The sequence below is a fragment of the Micrasema longulum genome, unplaced genomic scaffold (genome assembly GCF_059751315.1).
Source record: "Micrasema longulum isolate JH-2025_06_02 unplaced genomic scaffold, ASM5975131v1 h1tg002956l, whole genome shotgun sequence".
NCBI lineage: Eukaryota > Metazoa > Arthropoda > Insecta > Trichoptera > Brachycentridae > Micrasema > Micrasema longulum.
This window is the reverse complement of record NW_028280070.1, coordinates 1-15099: the sequence shown is the minus strand read 5'-3', so window position 1 is coordinate 15099 and position 15099 is coordinate 1. Positions and strand designations below refer to the sequence as shown.

Below are 15099 nucleotides of genomic sequence, written 5' to 3'. Positions count from 1 at the left end.
GTTCACGATCAAGGATTATTGAGACTCAAATTTATAATTAGAAATCAAACACTGATTTGAGTCTACTGAACACTCTATTTTATTTTTACAAATATAAAAACTTCGTGACAATTGTTTCGCCTTATTAGGGCATTTTTAAACGAATGTAATACATTTTTATATGTTTATATTTGTAAAAATAAAATATAGTCAGTAGACTCAAATCAGTGTTTGATTTCTAATTATAAGTTTAAATATGGAGTTCTACAAAATAAACACCAAATCAATCAATAAAGAGACTCAAATTCCCTGACATAAAATGAAGAATAAACGAAATTAAATAATTTTAATTTAAAAAAAAGAACACTATAAATTAATAATACGTACATTCGTTGTCTTTGAAATTCAGCTGAATCATATTATTACTATTTATTTTATAAAATCACAATAGATTTACAGATGTCGCAGTGACGTCAGGAGCTTATTTAGCACTGACTCCCATCAATAAGAATAAAATCTAAAACACCCATGCAGTAAACGCTATCAATAACAAAATAATATAAAACACTGATTCAAAAATTTGAAGTAATAATTGAGTATGTATTAACAGGTGTGCAAACGAACTTAAGACAAAATATTATTTTTAATTATTGATATTGTAGCTAAATAAATAAGTCAGTAAGATAACTGAACCAAATAAAGCCTGCGCGACAGATCTTCAAAAATAATACATAAAAACTCATCACACAACAAGTAGAACTAGATTTACCTACCAATAATAATGTTTTTCTAAAAAAGAAAACAGAACCTATTCATTATTTTGGTTTTTTGTGCAAAATATTCTGGTTACTTTAACTTTAAAAAACCTAGAAACACCTGCTTGCAAATTAATTTTAAATGGAAATCTTTCTATCTTTATATGTAGAAATACCTATAATAATCAACTATGTTTAATTAATTGATAATTATATGCTTTTAAGAAAACAATTGCGGTAATTGAGTAATAGTCATGTGAAAAATGTAGTCGCTTACCGAACAAAATCTTTGTGTAGCGTTAGCTATTATTATTCTTTTCAAATGAAAATTTACGTATTTTCTGATTTGAAACTTAATATGTAGCTTTTATCTATTAATTAAGCTCTTCCAGAGTAATAAAGTATATCTTTTCGTTGTACTAAAAATGTTTATTTTTGACTTAAGCCACCAATTATTTCAGTATTTGATTACGTTTTAAAGCCATGAAACCATCGACCACATATTACGACCTTCCGAATGTTTATATAATCCCATTATTATAATTTTATCAAGAGGGGAGTACTAATTAACATTTCCAGTTTTAAATCAAAACATATTTAATCAAAGCAGATCGTTATATTTCTTATTTCTTACTTCAATAAAAAATAGGGACGTACTATTACACGCTCGAAAAGGAAAAATAATATTTTCTGTTAGCAACCATTAAGAGAAAACACAAGTCAGAATAAAATGGGTAACATGGTAAATAAACATCAGAATCCTCGACGAGAGTTTTTGACTCGATGGTTACTCTCAGGTAAAAAATAAATAAAAAGTAAATCGGGAAGAGATGTGTGCCTTCCGAAGAGTAATTGGCATGGTTCGCCTACCATGATGGATTGGGTCCCGAGTTGGATTCCTAGCAAGGTGGATATGGAATATTCATTTAAGCAGCCTCCGAGGTGTAATGGCTAAGACACATGACTCACGCATGGAAGGTTCCGGGTTTGATTCCCGGTGAGAATTCAAATATCAAATATGATTTTTCTCAAGCCTGTTTTAGTTTTTTAAAAATCATCAAAAACTTGGTAAATAGATCAAGTAAATCTTAAGTGTGCCCAAAAATATTTTCTTCACTTTTATTAAACTCTGTAGGTACCTATTAAAAAAAGAATAAAAAAACGTAATGTAACCCGCAGACAAGCCTCGGTTTTGCGGGAACAATTATGTTTGCTATTTTATTGTTCAAATAAAAAAATCAAAAAAAGTTAGACCTCGTGGCCTATTTTGCTGCAAAAAACTACAAACGAGTGATTTTCACCGTTATATTTTATAATCCGTAGCGTAAGAACACACCTTACCTTCATGCAACACGTAATCAAGATACGCAGCATTTATTGTACAATTAGTAGTGCCCTAAGCATCATCAGATTTGTCAAGAGTTATATTATGATAATAATACATCAAAGTATATTTTTATAAGTTTTATGAGTTACGTTTCTAATTATTTATCCACCAAGTTTTGACTGCCACGATAGCGATCGTTTTCAGGTAACTTTACCCTTTAAAGAACGCTTAAAACAAAGAGGTACATAAATATACCACCAGAATTGAGATTATTTTCTATTATTTAATATTAATAACAAGTCTCATGTCACAAGAGTAACGTAATAACGTACACTGGTAGATCAGTCTTACACTTGGGTTTTTCAAATGCAATGTTTATTATCTTTAAAAATAACAATTCAGTTTGCAAGGTGTGTAAATTAACTATCAAGGTGTCCTGAGAAGGGTTGTATCTTATTATTATGGATAACTTATATAGCGTCATTTTCGTAACAAAATACCTCAAGGGCGATTTACGTAGTAATTCTTTTAAATTTGAAATTTAATTAAAATAATTTATTTTGTTGTCACATGTAACGGATTTATTCAAATGATTTAGAGAACAAGTTGGTTTTAAGTTTTTTCCAAAACATCACTTCACTTTCACAGCCTCGCACCTCTGCTGGGAGAGCATTCCATGCCATAGGGCCTGCGACCGCAAATGCGCGTTCACTAAATTTAGTGCGCTGTTTGCGTAGAGGTATAATTACTTTTCCTCTCGCCGTAGACGCAGCTGATCTAAGCGTTAGACGCCTGTCAGCTAGTTCATCTGGAATGCATAGTTCCCTTAGATATTCCGGAGCAGAGTTGTGCAGTGACTTATACATAAGCCAACAGAGTTTGTATTCGACCCTCTGTGGAAAACGTAGCCAGTGTAGTTCCCGAAGTGGTGAAGTGATATGACTGAACTTAAAGATTCCGAAAATAAGTCTCGCTGCGGCATTCAATACAGATTGTAGGCGAGTCATTCCTAAAATGTTATTTTCAAATAACCGCGTTAGATTAGTTAGTTGTGACAAGAAATGCACCGAAAACACCAGCGCATATTAATCTTAGCCAAACATAATTTGAATCGTTGTAATCGTTTTAATTAAGAATAACAATTTATAATTTAAATATAGGATACGCTGCGTAGCTTTACTTGTATTATAACGGCCAAATATGGCTTTATTGTTCTCATTATATTGGTCATAAAGAAACCAAGCTCCATGCCATCGTGAAATTATGTATCTTTTCGGTTTGAATTATGTATCATAATTATTAATTCCTCGTAATTTCATACCAGTTCAAGACCCCCGCCATCTTAATCATACTAAGTAACCTGCATTTCTTCGAGTCGAGTCAAAATATGTACATGAAATTGTCAAGAAAGAACTAATGATCGCGAACAGAAAATTGACCTTCCGTTAGTTAAAATTAGATTCAACGATAATTAATATTATTATATTAGAAAACTTTCACGGTGCCTTTTTCGTTGTAGAAGAATGAACTTACAAATCAAACGCATTAGCGAAAATTAGCCGGTTGATGCCGCCCATCAATGAATAATGCTTCTGTAGTGTCTAGAGTCGATTATCGTAATGGTGTCAAACTGTAGCACATTTATCAAACACTTTAGAGAATAACGGATGGGTTTAAGTTTTTTCCGAAAAATCGCTTCACTCTGACAGTTTTGAACTTCTGCTGGGAGAGAATTCCATGCCATAGGGCCTGCGATTATAAATGTGCGTGATCACCAAATTTAGCACACTGCGTACAGGTATCATGAATTTTTCCCATTGCCGTAGATGTAACTTATCTAAGCGTCTATCAGCTGATTAATGGGAGCAGAGTTGTGTAGTGACTTATACATAAGCCAATAAAGTTTGTATTCCACTCTCTGTGAAAAACGTAGCCAGTGTAATTATCGAAGTAGAGTAGTGATATGTCTGAACTTAAGATTCCAAAAAAAAGTCTTGCTGCGGCATTTAATACAAACTGAAGGCAAATCATTTTATTCATCGGTAAACCTGGGGCCTTGTGCTGGACTTATTCTTCATTCGAATCGTATGCGACGTCCGTAAGTTGACGAGTGATTGTATTTTTGAACTATCCATGCGAATAAAGTCGATTAAAAACCAGACGACTTTATCTCGAGTACCCCAAAGCACTCGACATTGACAATCGAATGTGACATCGTAACTTCAGATATCAAACGTTTTTCCTATAAAATGCTCGTCATTCATGTTTGAATAACAATTAATTTTATTGCATTTTAACAAAAAATTTACAACACTGATAAATGTTTTGATGTTAGTGTATAAAAAAATTGCAACAAATAAAACTGAACCCTTTTTCAATCGCTTAGAGTATTATGTCTAAAACCAATAATAATTACAAATGTTGTAGTGTTTCAGTAAATAATTTTACATTGCTAATATATCATATTTTGTACACGAAATATACAAAATAAGACCTTTGACTAGAAATTAGAAACTATGGAAGTTTAAATATGGCAAGAGGACTATGGGTATTTGTTAAATGTGTCACTTTTTCATTCGTTTTTGTAATTAAATTGTCGCATGTGTTTTAAGAATCCCAATTTGACAAAACAACTGAAATGACCACTCGACAATGGTCGAGTGGGTGACAAAATGTCATAACTTTCCAGCATCAGGCCACCGTGTAGTATTTAATGTTTCCTGTATATCCAAATGTTAGTAATAAATACCGGGAAGGTTACCGAGTACATAATTAATGTAAAAAAATAGTGTCTTAAACAAGTAGAAGAATTTGTATATCTGGAAAGCGTGTTTACACTAGATAGAAGATTAGAAAAGGATGTTAAAAGGAGAGTGAATGCGGGCAACAAAATGAACGGCGCACGAAGCACAGTAATTGCTAATAAAAATATGTCAATCGAAGCTATACTGGGAGTGGACAATGGGGTTTTAGTCCAAACACTCATGTATGGATATTCCGTCAGTTTGTCCGGATTTGGGTATAGCGTTGGGAGCTTCTCAGATGCGCGGACGCCTAGGTGGGTAAAATATGGTGGGACAGGCAACTGTTCCTGTAGGATGCTCATTCAGTTGGGACTGTGCTTCCTTCCGAGCGGAACGCACACGTCCTTTTATTTTGTCCTCCCCTTACGGGGGTGGTATTCGGATCCTCTGCCTCTGACCACCCAGGGAGTCCTTCTTTATTCAAAGCCGTTCTCTCATTGTAAATATCCATGATTTTACTTATTTTGTTGTATAAGTTATGTTTGTTGTGTTGCTATAGTTTTAAGAAATTGTTTTTGTATATTTGACACGTTTATTTATGTAAATTGTTTGTGTAAATACATATTTTTTGAATAAAAGAAACAGAGGCATTAAGGGGATCCTAAGGGGTGAGGGCGACGTGTTGGCCTCTGTCCATACATCCTCCTCCCCCCTCCTTAATCTGCATAGAGTTTGTATTCCTTAGGAAAATTTATAATAATTTTCCTCTATGCGCAGCTGACAGAGAGTCCGCCAGGACTCTAAAACAGCTGCGGGTGGATGGTAGGCTTAAGGATCTGCTCTCAATGTATGGACTTTGAAATATAGAACTGGCAGAAGAAGGATGAAAGCAGAGTAAATTCCGTCGCTTAGACGAATATGTGGGAAATCAATATATATCTGGGTTGCGAAGGGTGAAATCAGACGATAGTGCAAATATGAGAGGTTTTATTAATGAGATTTAAAAAAAGGGTCACTAAGATGGTTTGGTCAAGTAGAACGAATGGATGACGAAAAATGTTAAACAGATATATATAGCTAGAATGAATGGTAACGTAGGACGTGGACGGCCACGAAAGACGGCATGATCAGACAACCACTGTAATTAGGCCTCCTGGCCTGTTGTGGTGCAAAAAAAAAATGTAAAAAAAATAAAAAAAATCTCGAGTATGGTCACGTCTAAAGCAGACTTGTCTGACAAGATGAATGAATGTGAAAGAAGTTAGGAATGTATGTCAGGATAGACGTGTATGACGGTCCATCCTCTCGACCTATGTATTAAAGGATAAATATCTGTCAAAGCAAATCTACGCTTAGGTCAGCCAGAGAGGCATGCAGAGGAAAACTTGTCGGGATCTGACGCTCCCCAAACACTAGATTCGGAGATCGTGCTTTTGCCGTTGCCGGCCCCTCTACTTGGAACCAATTGCCTTTACACTTGCAAATCATCGACAGTCCTAGTCATTTCAGATCTCAATTAAAATTCCACTTCTTTCGTTTATCATACCCTCAATTCAAAAAAAAACAAACAAATCATCACGTTGTATTCCCGTAAGAATAGGCAGAGAGGATAGAACGCCACATCACTAAATCTTTGCATACAGATCTCGCTTTCTCTACATTCATACATCTGCTCATGCAAACGCGCCGATTATTCCGACTTTTGACATGTCCATCTTCAAGTATTTGTTGGATTTGGTCATGCCATGTCTTTGTCGGTCTTCCTTTATTTCTGCATCTATCAACATTCACATTGTTAACATTCTTAGCCGTTCTTTCGCTGTACATGTCCAAATCAGCGCAGAGCTCCTTTCTTGATTTTGTCGATAATGCTTATCTCAGCTTTACATAATGTACGGATCACCAAATTTGTGCATCTATCGTGCATAGTTTTGCAACACATTCGCCTGAAAGATCGCATTTTGACAGCATTCAGCCTACTTTCATCTCTGTTTTTCCAAGTTCATACTTCACTCTCATACATCAGGGTCGAGACCAGGACTCCGCTGGGAACTGCTAATTTTGGCTATTGCGACAAACATTTATTTGCCAAGTTTGATTTAAGTGCACCGTTCATTCAGTTTCCGGCACTCACTCTCCTTTCAATATCTTTCTCACTCATCCTATCCTTAGTAAACATACTTCCCAGATACACAAATTCCTCTACCTGTTTGAGTACAACCCCATTCACAGTAACTTTACATTTAGTCATACTTGCATTTCTTTAAAACACCATCACATTCCATTTATCGACTCATTCATCAGCAATTGAAAATCAGAAAATATAATTAGTAACTTTAGCTCAGTTAGAATGTAAGTTTACGTATTATAAATTTAACATTTTACATTATAAAGCGCCCTTCAGGTGCTTTTTCACAAAAATGGCGCTTTATAAATTAGTGAAATATATTTATTATTATTGAGTGTACCAATACAGTGTCTTATGCACAACTTGAATAAAAATGTGAAAAATATAAGTTGTACACTATTCGTACTAGTAAACCTGTATTCACTTAGCTAATAACTTCATGTTGGTCAAGTGGTAACGTAAAGACTATACTTAGGACATAATATGATAGTTTGTAATCGAATAGGCCTAAGGACATCCCGCGAACTGGTTGATCACTCATCGCTTGAGATTCTCAAAGTTTCGTAAAATTCCTAGAATTAAATTTGTAGCAACAGAGAGCGAAAAGATTTTTGAGAAGGGAATATGGAAGTCTAGGCATTTACGGGGCTTACGAACTGTCATTGGCTGGTTTAAGTGACCACTTTACACACTGCGTAACATTTACCATTCTGCCCATGTTTAAACATCCACATTTCCTCAACTCTTAAACTAGCCAATGACAGGTCTTAAGCCCTGTAAATGCCTAGACTTCCATATTTCCTTCTTAAAAATATTTTCCCTCTCTGTTGCAATAAATTTAGATCGGAATAACACCCTAGGGAGGAAATCCAGTCTGTCTGCAAACATTTAAATATCCTAGAATTCAGTTTAAAACAGGTTTTATTCAATAGTATTTTAAGAATATATAAATCTTCATAGATGAGAACTGGATTTTTTTATTTTGGAAACTTCGTATTTCATCTTATCAGATAGATATCTCAACAAAGCCGAGGGAATTTTCCGAGTGTACAGAAGTTCAGACATTTACTTACAGGGTTAATGAGGTTAAATCGCAAACATTTTGTACTCTATGCTGGCTTACTAATTTTTGCAAACAAACCATCACGTTGTTTCCCCGTGGGGGTAAGCAAAGAGAGGGAGAGAATGCCACATCACTCTGTCTGCAGACAAACCTCGCTTCCTGTATATCCATACGTCGCATGCACCCACGGCGATTATTCCGACGTTTGACATGTCGCGACGTTTGAATTTTATCATGCTATGTCTTTCTCGTTTTCTGCATTCATCGACAATCGCATCGTCAACCCATTTATCCGTTCTTTCACTGTCCGTTCAAAACCAACGTAGCAATCTTTTCTTGATTTTATTGGTATCGCTATCAATTTATTTTATTTATAGTTAGCTCCGTAAATATTTTTTTGAGTCTTACATATAAATGATCTCAATATTGCTATTAAACATTTTATTACATTTTAATGGGAATCTAGAAACGTAATGCGAGTAATAATAATATTTTTTAAATGGAAAAATTACTATAGAAAATATTAGTTTATCCTTTTTTAAGGTGACTATTTTACAAAGCGGCGTCAATAATTTTTTTAAGTGTTTATTGAATTTTTGTGCATCGCAAGTACCAGAGTTTGTAAAAATGTATTATCAATAACTATATACTACACGCAAAGTTTATTTTCTCGTGCGCATAGTAGAAATTTGATACGCTGAGGATGAGTTAAAATTTAATTTTATTAATTTTTATCCTGATGCTCCACAGATGAAGGATGCTTGGACTGAAATAATGAATGAAACCGTGTTCTCGGTCGTTTATGTAAATATCTAACTTTTGGGCGCTTACAATTCATTCAGAATTTTTAGAATAGAAAAGTATTTCCGGTTACTTGAAGGTTGCCTGTAGCGGACCGTGAATTATGGGATTTGTGAATGTGTTTTTTATTTCGCAAATCTGAAAATTTGCTCCGTAATTAATTTCATGTTTATGCCAATTCTGTATCGCGTATGCTTGAAAAGCCGTATTAATATTTAAAATGCTATGTGAACTCATTAATTTACCGTCGAAATAATGAGTCTAATTATATAAATACGTGGACTCCAGTACCGGAGTCCTTTTAGTTTATTTTAGCGGTATATTAACTTGACTGCTTGTGTAATTGAATAAAAAATAGAACAAAAATAAATTAAACCATCATAATTTCAGCAATGCGATTCAATCACAGTATAACTAACGTAATTTTATTTTGATTTCAGATATGTACGAAACTACGATGATGAGAGATAAGCAATTTGGTAAGTTTTAATCGTTACTTATACAAATATTAATTGCTTTAGAGTTTTTCTTGTGTAAGTAACCTAGGGTAGTATTTAAACCATTATTTTAAGTCCTTATGATAATAGAGTGAGCGGTGGGAATTTAATATTAGGGCGTGCTAAGCATGATTTTAATTATCCTAATATATATTCATAAAGTATGTGTAAACGGAGGCTAAACCAGGCCAAGACCCGAGATCTTCTCTTGAAGCCGTAACTTTCGTATCCAACATGTAGAAGAGTGCAACCCGTAAAATCATATAGGTAGGTAATAAATACTTAAATTCTATACTTACAAAATAAAATCAGTTTTCTGAATTTAATTAACTACTCTTTAAAATATTACGTTATTGAAAGATTTAAAAAAAATTATACCTTCTTCCTTTTGCATACGATTCAGTAAAAAATTCACTCAATTTTTTTACAGGTTTATTGTAAGAACCATTATAATATTATCTTTTAAAGCATTGATAAAAAAAGGCTGAGTCAAGAACACGCCGACACACCAGTCAGCAAAAAAGTATACAAAATAAACATTCGCATTTTATTATTCTCTTTGTTAAAAACATGCAAAATCTATGCAAAACAATGCTGGTTTTTTACCAGTTAGCTTGATATTATTAGTCTTTAAAAAAAATTGCAACTTTTTTCCATGTACCAGGGAGTCGGCTTTCGGCAAAACTTGTAATAAAATTGCGCAACGGCTTTTTAGGAACAAGGGTTGCTTGCATATAAAACCATTAACGGCACTGGAGAAAGGTAACCAATGGACCGTTCAGCCATAAAATATTTGGTAGCCAGTCCTAGCTTCTAAGAAAACTAAGGTCGTAAAACTTTGAATTGGCAAGAACGGTATATTGCGTATTTTTAGGATTGGTCATAATTTATCCTACAGGCTAAAAAATAAATTTGCTAAGAACTTAAAAAATGCCTTTGACGTAATACATTTAAACATTTTCAGTAGAGTTGAATTATCTTGATTTTCTTTTTGATCATATTGATAGCATAAAATGAAGCAGTCACATTTATTAGTATGTCGAACTAAAACATTTATAATTACTAATTTAGATTTGATACAATTATATAGTTTTTGTTTAATATATTTATAATCATTGAAAACGCACTTTAAGCAACTAATAGTGCAGATGTACTTTTATTATTTTTGTTTTGTTTCTTGTACATGTGTTTCTTCATATAACTGTTGTACTTGGCTTAAGCCGTATTTATTATATCATAAATAAATAAATGTGTTCATAATTCCGTATGGTTTTTGTGCTTATGCAATACATTAGGTACACCTAATGCTATTTTTTTAACCTTTTCAAATGTCTGTTAGTATATAATAAAATTCCAGTGTACAAAGCTTAAACTTCAATTAAAATCTCTCAAGCTTTGAAAGGATTTTAGCATAGTCGAAGCGTGTGTAGTTACCTTGATGCTTAGGTAAAATACCGACACATGGTAAGGTAATATTCAAAAAGATGATTTTATTTGATTTTGCCATTAAAGCATAAGAAATATGCTACCTCCATTATATACTTTCTCAGGAACGTGGCGTCCTAACATTTTGTAAAAAATAAAAAAACAAATTGTGTAAATCACAAAAAGTTATTTACACTCTGCTATAAAATCTCGCTTCTCAAAAATGTTCAAACAATAAAAATCATAAACCCATTAGTTAACCAAACGTACTGGTATAACAACCCTACAATATTTCAAATTCCTACCCCGTATGAGCAACCCCGTTTCCTTTGGCCACTCTTGTAAATGCATAGAAACGTTAAAAAATGATTTTTCAAGGTCTTTTCACTTTATTTCGGGTATTATTCAATGTTCATTTTTTGGCTTTCTCTTCAATACGAAATACTAAACAAATTGCTTTCCGAAGGGTAACTCACCCCACATTCTTTACAGGCTCAGGGAATTAGTATTTTACATTATTTCACCCCCTGCTGAGGAATTTTGTCGCTCATGATAGGATTTTTTCAACCATTTTCGAGTATTTTTTGGACGTTTTCATTCTTATAATAGGTGTCAAAAAGTGTTAAAAATCGTTGTGTAGCTAATTTTTCTTTTCATTTGCTTGGATAGTTTAAATGAAATTTTGTACCTTAAACAACTTTTATAAAAAGGAGTGGAAATTATATTGTATCCTTAAGGAATTATTTTTACATTCGTTATAATTTTCTCCCATTTATTTCTTTTTATTGGATTTTTGGTACTAAAATATATTATTAACTGACATTGAATACATTTTTGAAAATCGCATCTATGAATAAAGTGCAGCCCTGTTGGTGAGAAGAGCCAAGTTGGACATTTGCAATAAGAATTCTATATTTGAAAATGAATTATTTTTTGTTTTGGAATTTAACTATAAACAAGAAACTAAGTACCTTCTTATCAATGAAAAGTATTTTTCCAAGGTAATAGCAGGCAAGCCAACATTCGGGCAGGACAAAGTCTGTCGGGTCCGCTAGTTATTTAATATAATTTCGTTTTTAGTATCGACTCTTATGTTCGCAAAATATAATATGTGAACATCAAATAAAGTTTATGGTCATCTTCGTTCTCGTTTCCACACCTAATAGTGCATAGGGCACAGGATTGGTACACTAACTGCAGCATATCTTGATCATTTGTGCTACATGAATGTAAGACGATTTATCTTACGCTTTAGATGCTAGTCCAGCGACAGTGAAATATTCTAGTGTAAAAACACATTTTTGAATTAACATTTAATGTCAACCATATCTGGGATTGAACGCGATACCGCTTAGATGGCAGCCAAATGCGCCGACCATAAGACCACGAGGCGGCAATAATATTTTTAAAGAAAATGATATATATTCGTAAGTACACAAAATTCACTTTTTTTAAACAGTTTTTTTTAACAACTTATGTTTGTAACAATTTCAATTTTATCTACCGTAATATGGTCGCAAAACATGTTAAAAATTTTAACAATCTAAAAATAAATATGTGTTTATTTTATTACACAATTTCCTTTACTTTCTAATGAGATTAGAAGGCGGACAAATTGAGCTGTATAAATTTCCTAATCTAAACATAATAATAATATTTTCGTATCTGCTGTCAGATAAAAAATCTTTATTTATTTATATTCGAAACAATAGACGGAGAAAAGCGCATGACAAGAGTTCTCGAAATCGAAATTAAAATCATTTACATTTGGTAGTTATCATAATTGGTGACGGTGGTATAATTGAGCTAAGTGCAAGTTGATCTGATAGGTAGTGGCTTATTCAAATAATAGCCGGCCCCTCTTTTGTTTGCGACCCACGAGATCGAATCACCTGATGGGCCCCGCCGCGCCGCGGCCACTTGGGCTCGGTGCTCGATGCACTGCCAGGTGTTAGGCAGGGGTCGCCAACTTAAAATCGAAACTTATATATTTTTTAATTTTTATTATTATTATTATATTTGGTTTAACTCAACGTGTCAGCATGCCTCACACTCCGAATATATTTAAACACAAATTTGTACATGTTTATAATACCAGGGCCTCAAAAACAATGTAAAGTTAACTCTAACTGTCTATAAAGAAACAATCTAATTTTCTGTATGAACAATTGAATAAAGGGAACAGTATTGGTGTACCAAATTCAGCATGTATTGATTATCTGTAACGTGGAGGTAAGTTGATCAGTATTACGTTTAAGGTGCCAGTCTAGGAATAATGTAATAGTGCAGTGTAAAACCATATTTTAAATCAATATTTTTTTCAGGATTTTTACCTTAAAGTAATCATCAAGTCAAAAACGCTCGTCCAGGAGTCATGTATCTAATTCACACACATAATTATATTCTTAATCCTTCCGGACATGGTATAAATTTAAATATACATATTAAAATACTTTGGAATGGTATATTTCATACTTTCTATTATATTGAAATAACAACATTAAGAAATGTCTTGAAATGGGAAAATATGTAGTAGATCGTAAAATTTTCCTATGTTCAGACGGATGATGAGTACAATTCCGTGTAAAAATAGAACCAGCCCCTAAACGAGTGATTTTGGCTCGACGATTACTCTCAGGTAAAAATCCTGAATAGGAAATCGAGTGGAGAAAAGCTTGCCTCGTAGTGCCCCCTACCAAGCTTGAGATCCTAGAATCAGGATGGAAGTAAAATATTGGTTTTAAGGTGGTTCTACACTGTAATATTTATTTTTTCCTGGACTGGCACCCTTTTAGGTACTTGCATGTGGATAAGGAAATTATAATAGTGATCCAACTATCGTCTTCAGTGTCGGACACTTTAGTGCTGAACTTATGACAACAAATATTTTTTAAAGGTTGGTGATCGCTGGTGACATGTTTTCCCATTGAATCCAATTACAAGGTAATCGTTAGGCTGAAGGTTAATTTTAGTTTCGATAATATGTAGATGATCTCGCCAAATACCTCCCCAACCTTCCGGTACCGCTTATTACAATATTCATACTGTTATATTATCATTATTATATTCCTCCCAGGGCACTCAACCCAAGATTAATCGTCCCGTAAGCCGTACTTACCGTCTGACGATACTCTTTAAAATTACCGCACACTAAATGTACTTCATTATGCCCCAACACAATTTTTCAGCGTAATTATTTATGTCCTTTAATCCACAATGTACTTTTATAAACATCGATCCACATTTATGGAAAATTTTTGCAACGCTACATTTATTCTGGTTGATTTTTACAGCGTCCTTTTAGTCTAAATCGCAATCATGAATGGGGTTCGAACCTCGAACCTCTGATATGTGAGACAATAATCCGGTTAATAATAATGTTTTTTAGTCAATTTAGTTTAAATTACATAAAAGCTAACATTATCAACAGTTTCTGCAAATTCAAAACGCACGGACAAATATAATTATTGCAACATAAATTGAATCGATCCATGTTAAAAGGGCACAGTCACATTTTTGGTGATTTCGACCTTTTTATGTAAGATTATTGAAGGAAGGTTGAAAGCCGAGTGAACGCGGTTGAAATGCGATCTCTTAGACTAATATGTGGAAAATAATTGTATGACAGGGTTACGAATGATGAAATCAGGCGAGAGTGTAAATCTGAGTCAAGTTTAATTGATAAGATTAAGAAAGGGTCTCTGAAATGGTTTGGTCTCGCAGAACGAATGGTCGACGAAAGAATGGTAAAACAAGTATATATGGCGAAAATGAACGGTAACCTGAGACGAGGACGACCAAAGAAGACGTGGCATGATCAGATAAACCAAAATCTTTAGTCTGGTCATTTTAAAAGCAGATAGAACCGAAGGTCATGTATGAAAAGATGTATGAATGTGAAAGAAGTTAAGAATGTATGCTAAAAAAGACGTGTGTGGCGGTCAATTCTCTCTGCCTACCCCTACGGGGTAATGGCGTGATGGTAGTAGTAGTAGTATTATTTAAAAATTGCGTATCTTTTAGTCCTGATTCAATATTTAACAAAAAGGCTCTAATCTAATGAATAACTTGTTGAAAATTGTTACAACGATTTTAGTTACATGTTAAAAGAAGATTGGTCCATCGACAAGTTCCCTTTTAACATGGAATTAGAATAAAACATTTTATTTAGTGGCAATACTTTAGTGTCCTGGCAATACGACAGTTGTCAGTTTAGTAGTTTTAACTTAAAAATCCAACGTGTCACGCTGCAGGATATTTAAGTCACTTCAACATGGATTTGATTGAGTTGACAGAGATAAATTGTGGAAGGTTTTATCGGAGTATGGAGTGAATGGTAACCTGACAAGGGTTATTGCGTCACTATACAAGGACAGCACA

At 33.7% G+C, this 15099-nt stretch overlaps 1 long non-coding RNA gene across 1 annotated transcript in view; it reads left to right on the top strand.

The window, feature by feature from the left end:
- Positions 1 to 9276, top strand: part of LOC148271304 (uncharacterized) — a gene marked incomplete at its 3' end in the record, with an annotated part of 34447 nt that extends 25171 nt beyond the window's left edge. Inside the window, exon 2 of the long non-coding RNA XR_015825129.1 lies at positions 9238 to 9276. This is a non-coding gene — a long non-coding RNA (uncharacterized LOC148271304). The remainder of the gene's footprint in view (positions 1 to 9237) is intronic.
- Between the last annotated feature and the right edge of the window lie 5823 nt (positions 9277 to 15099).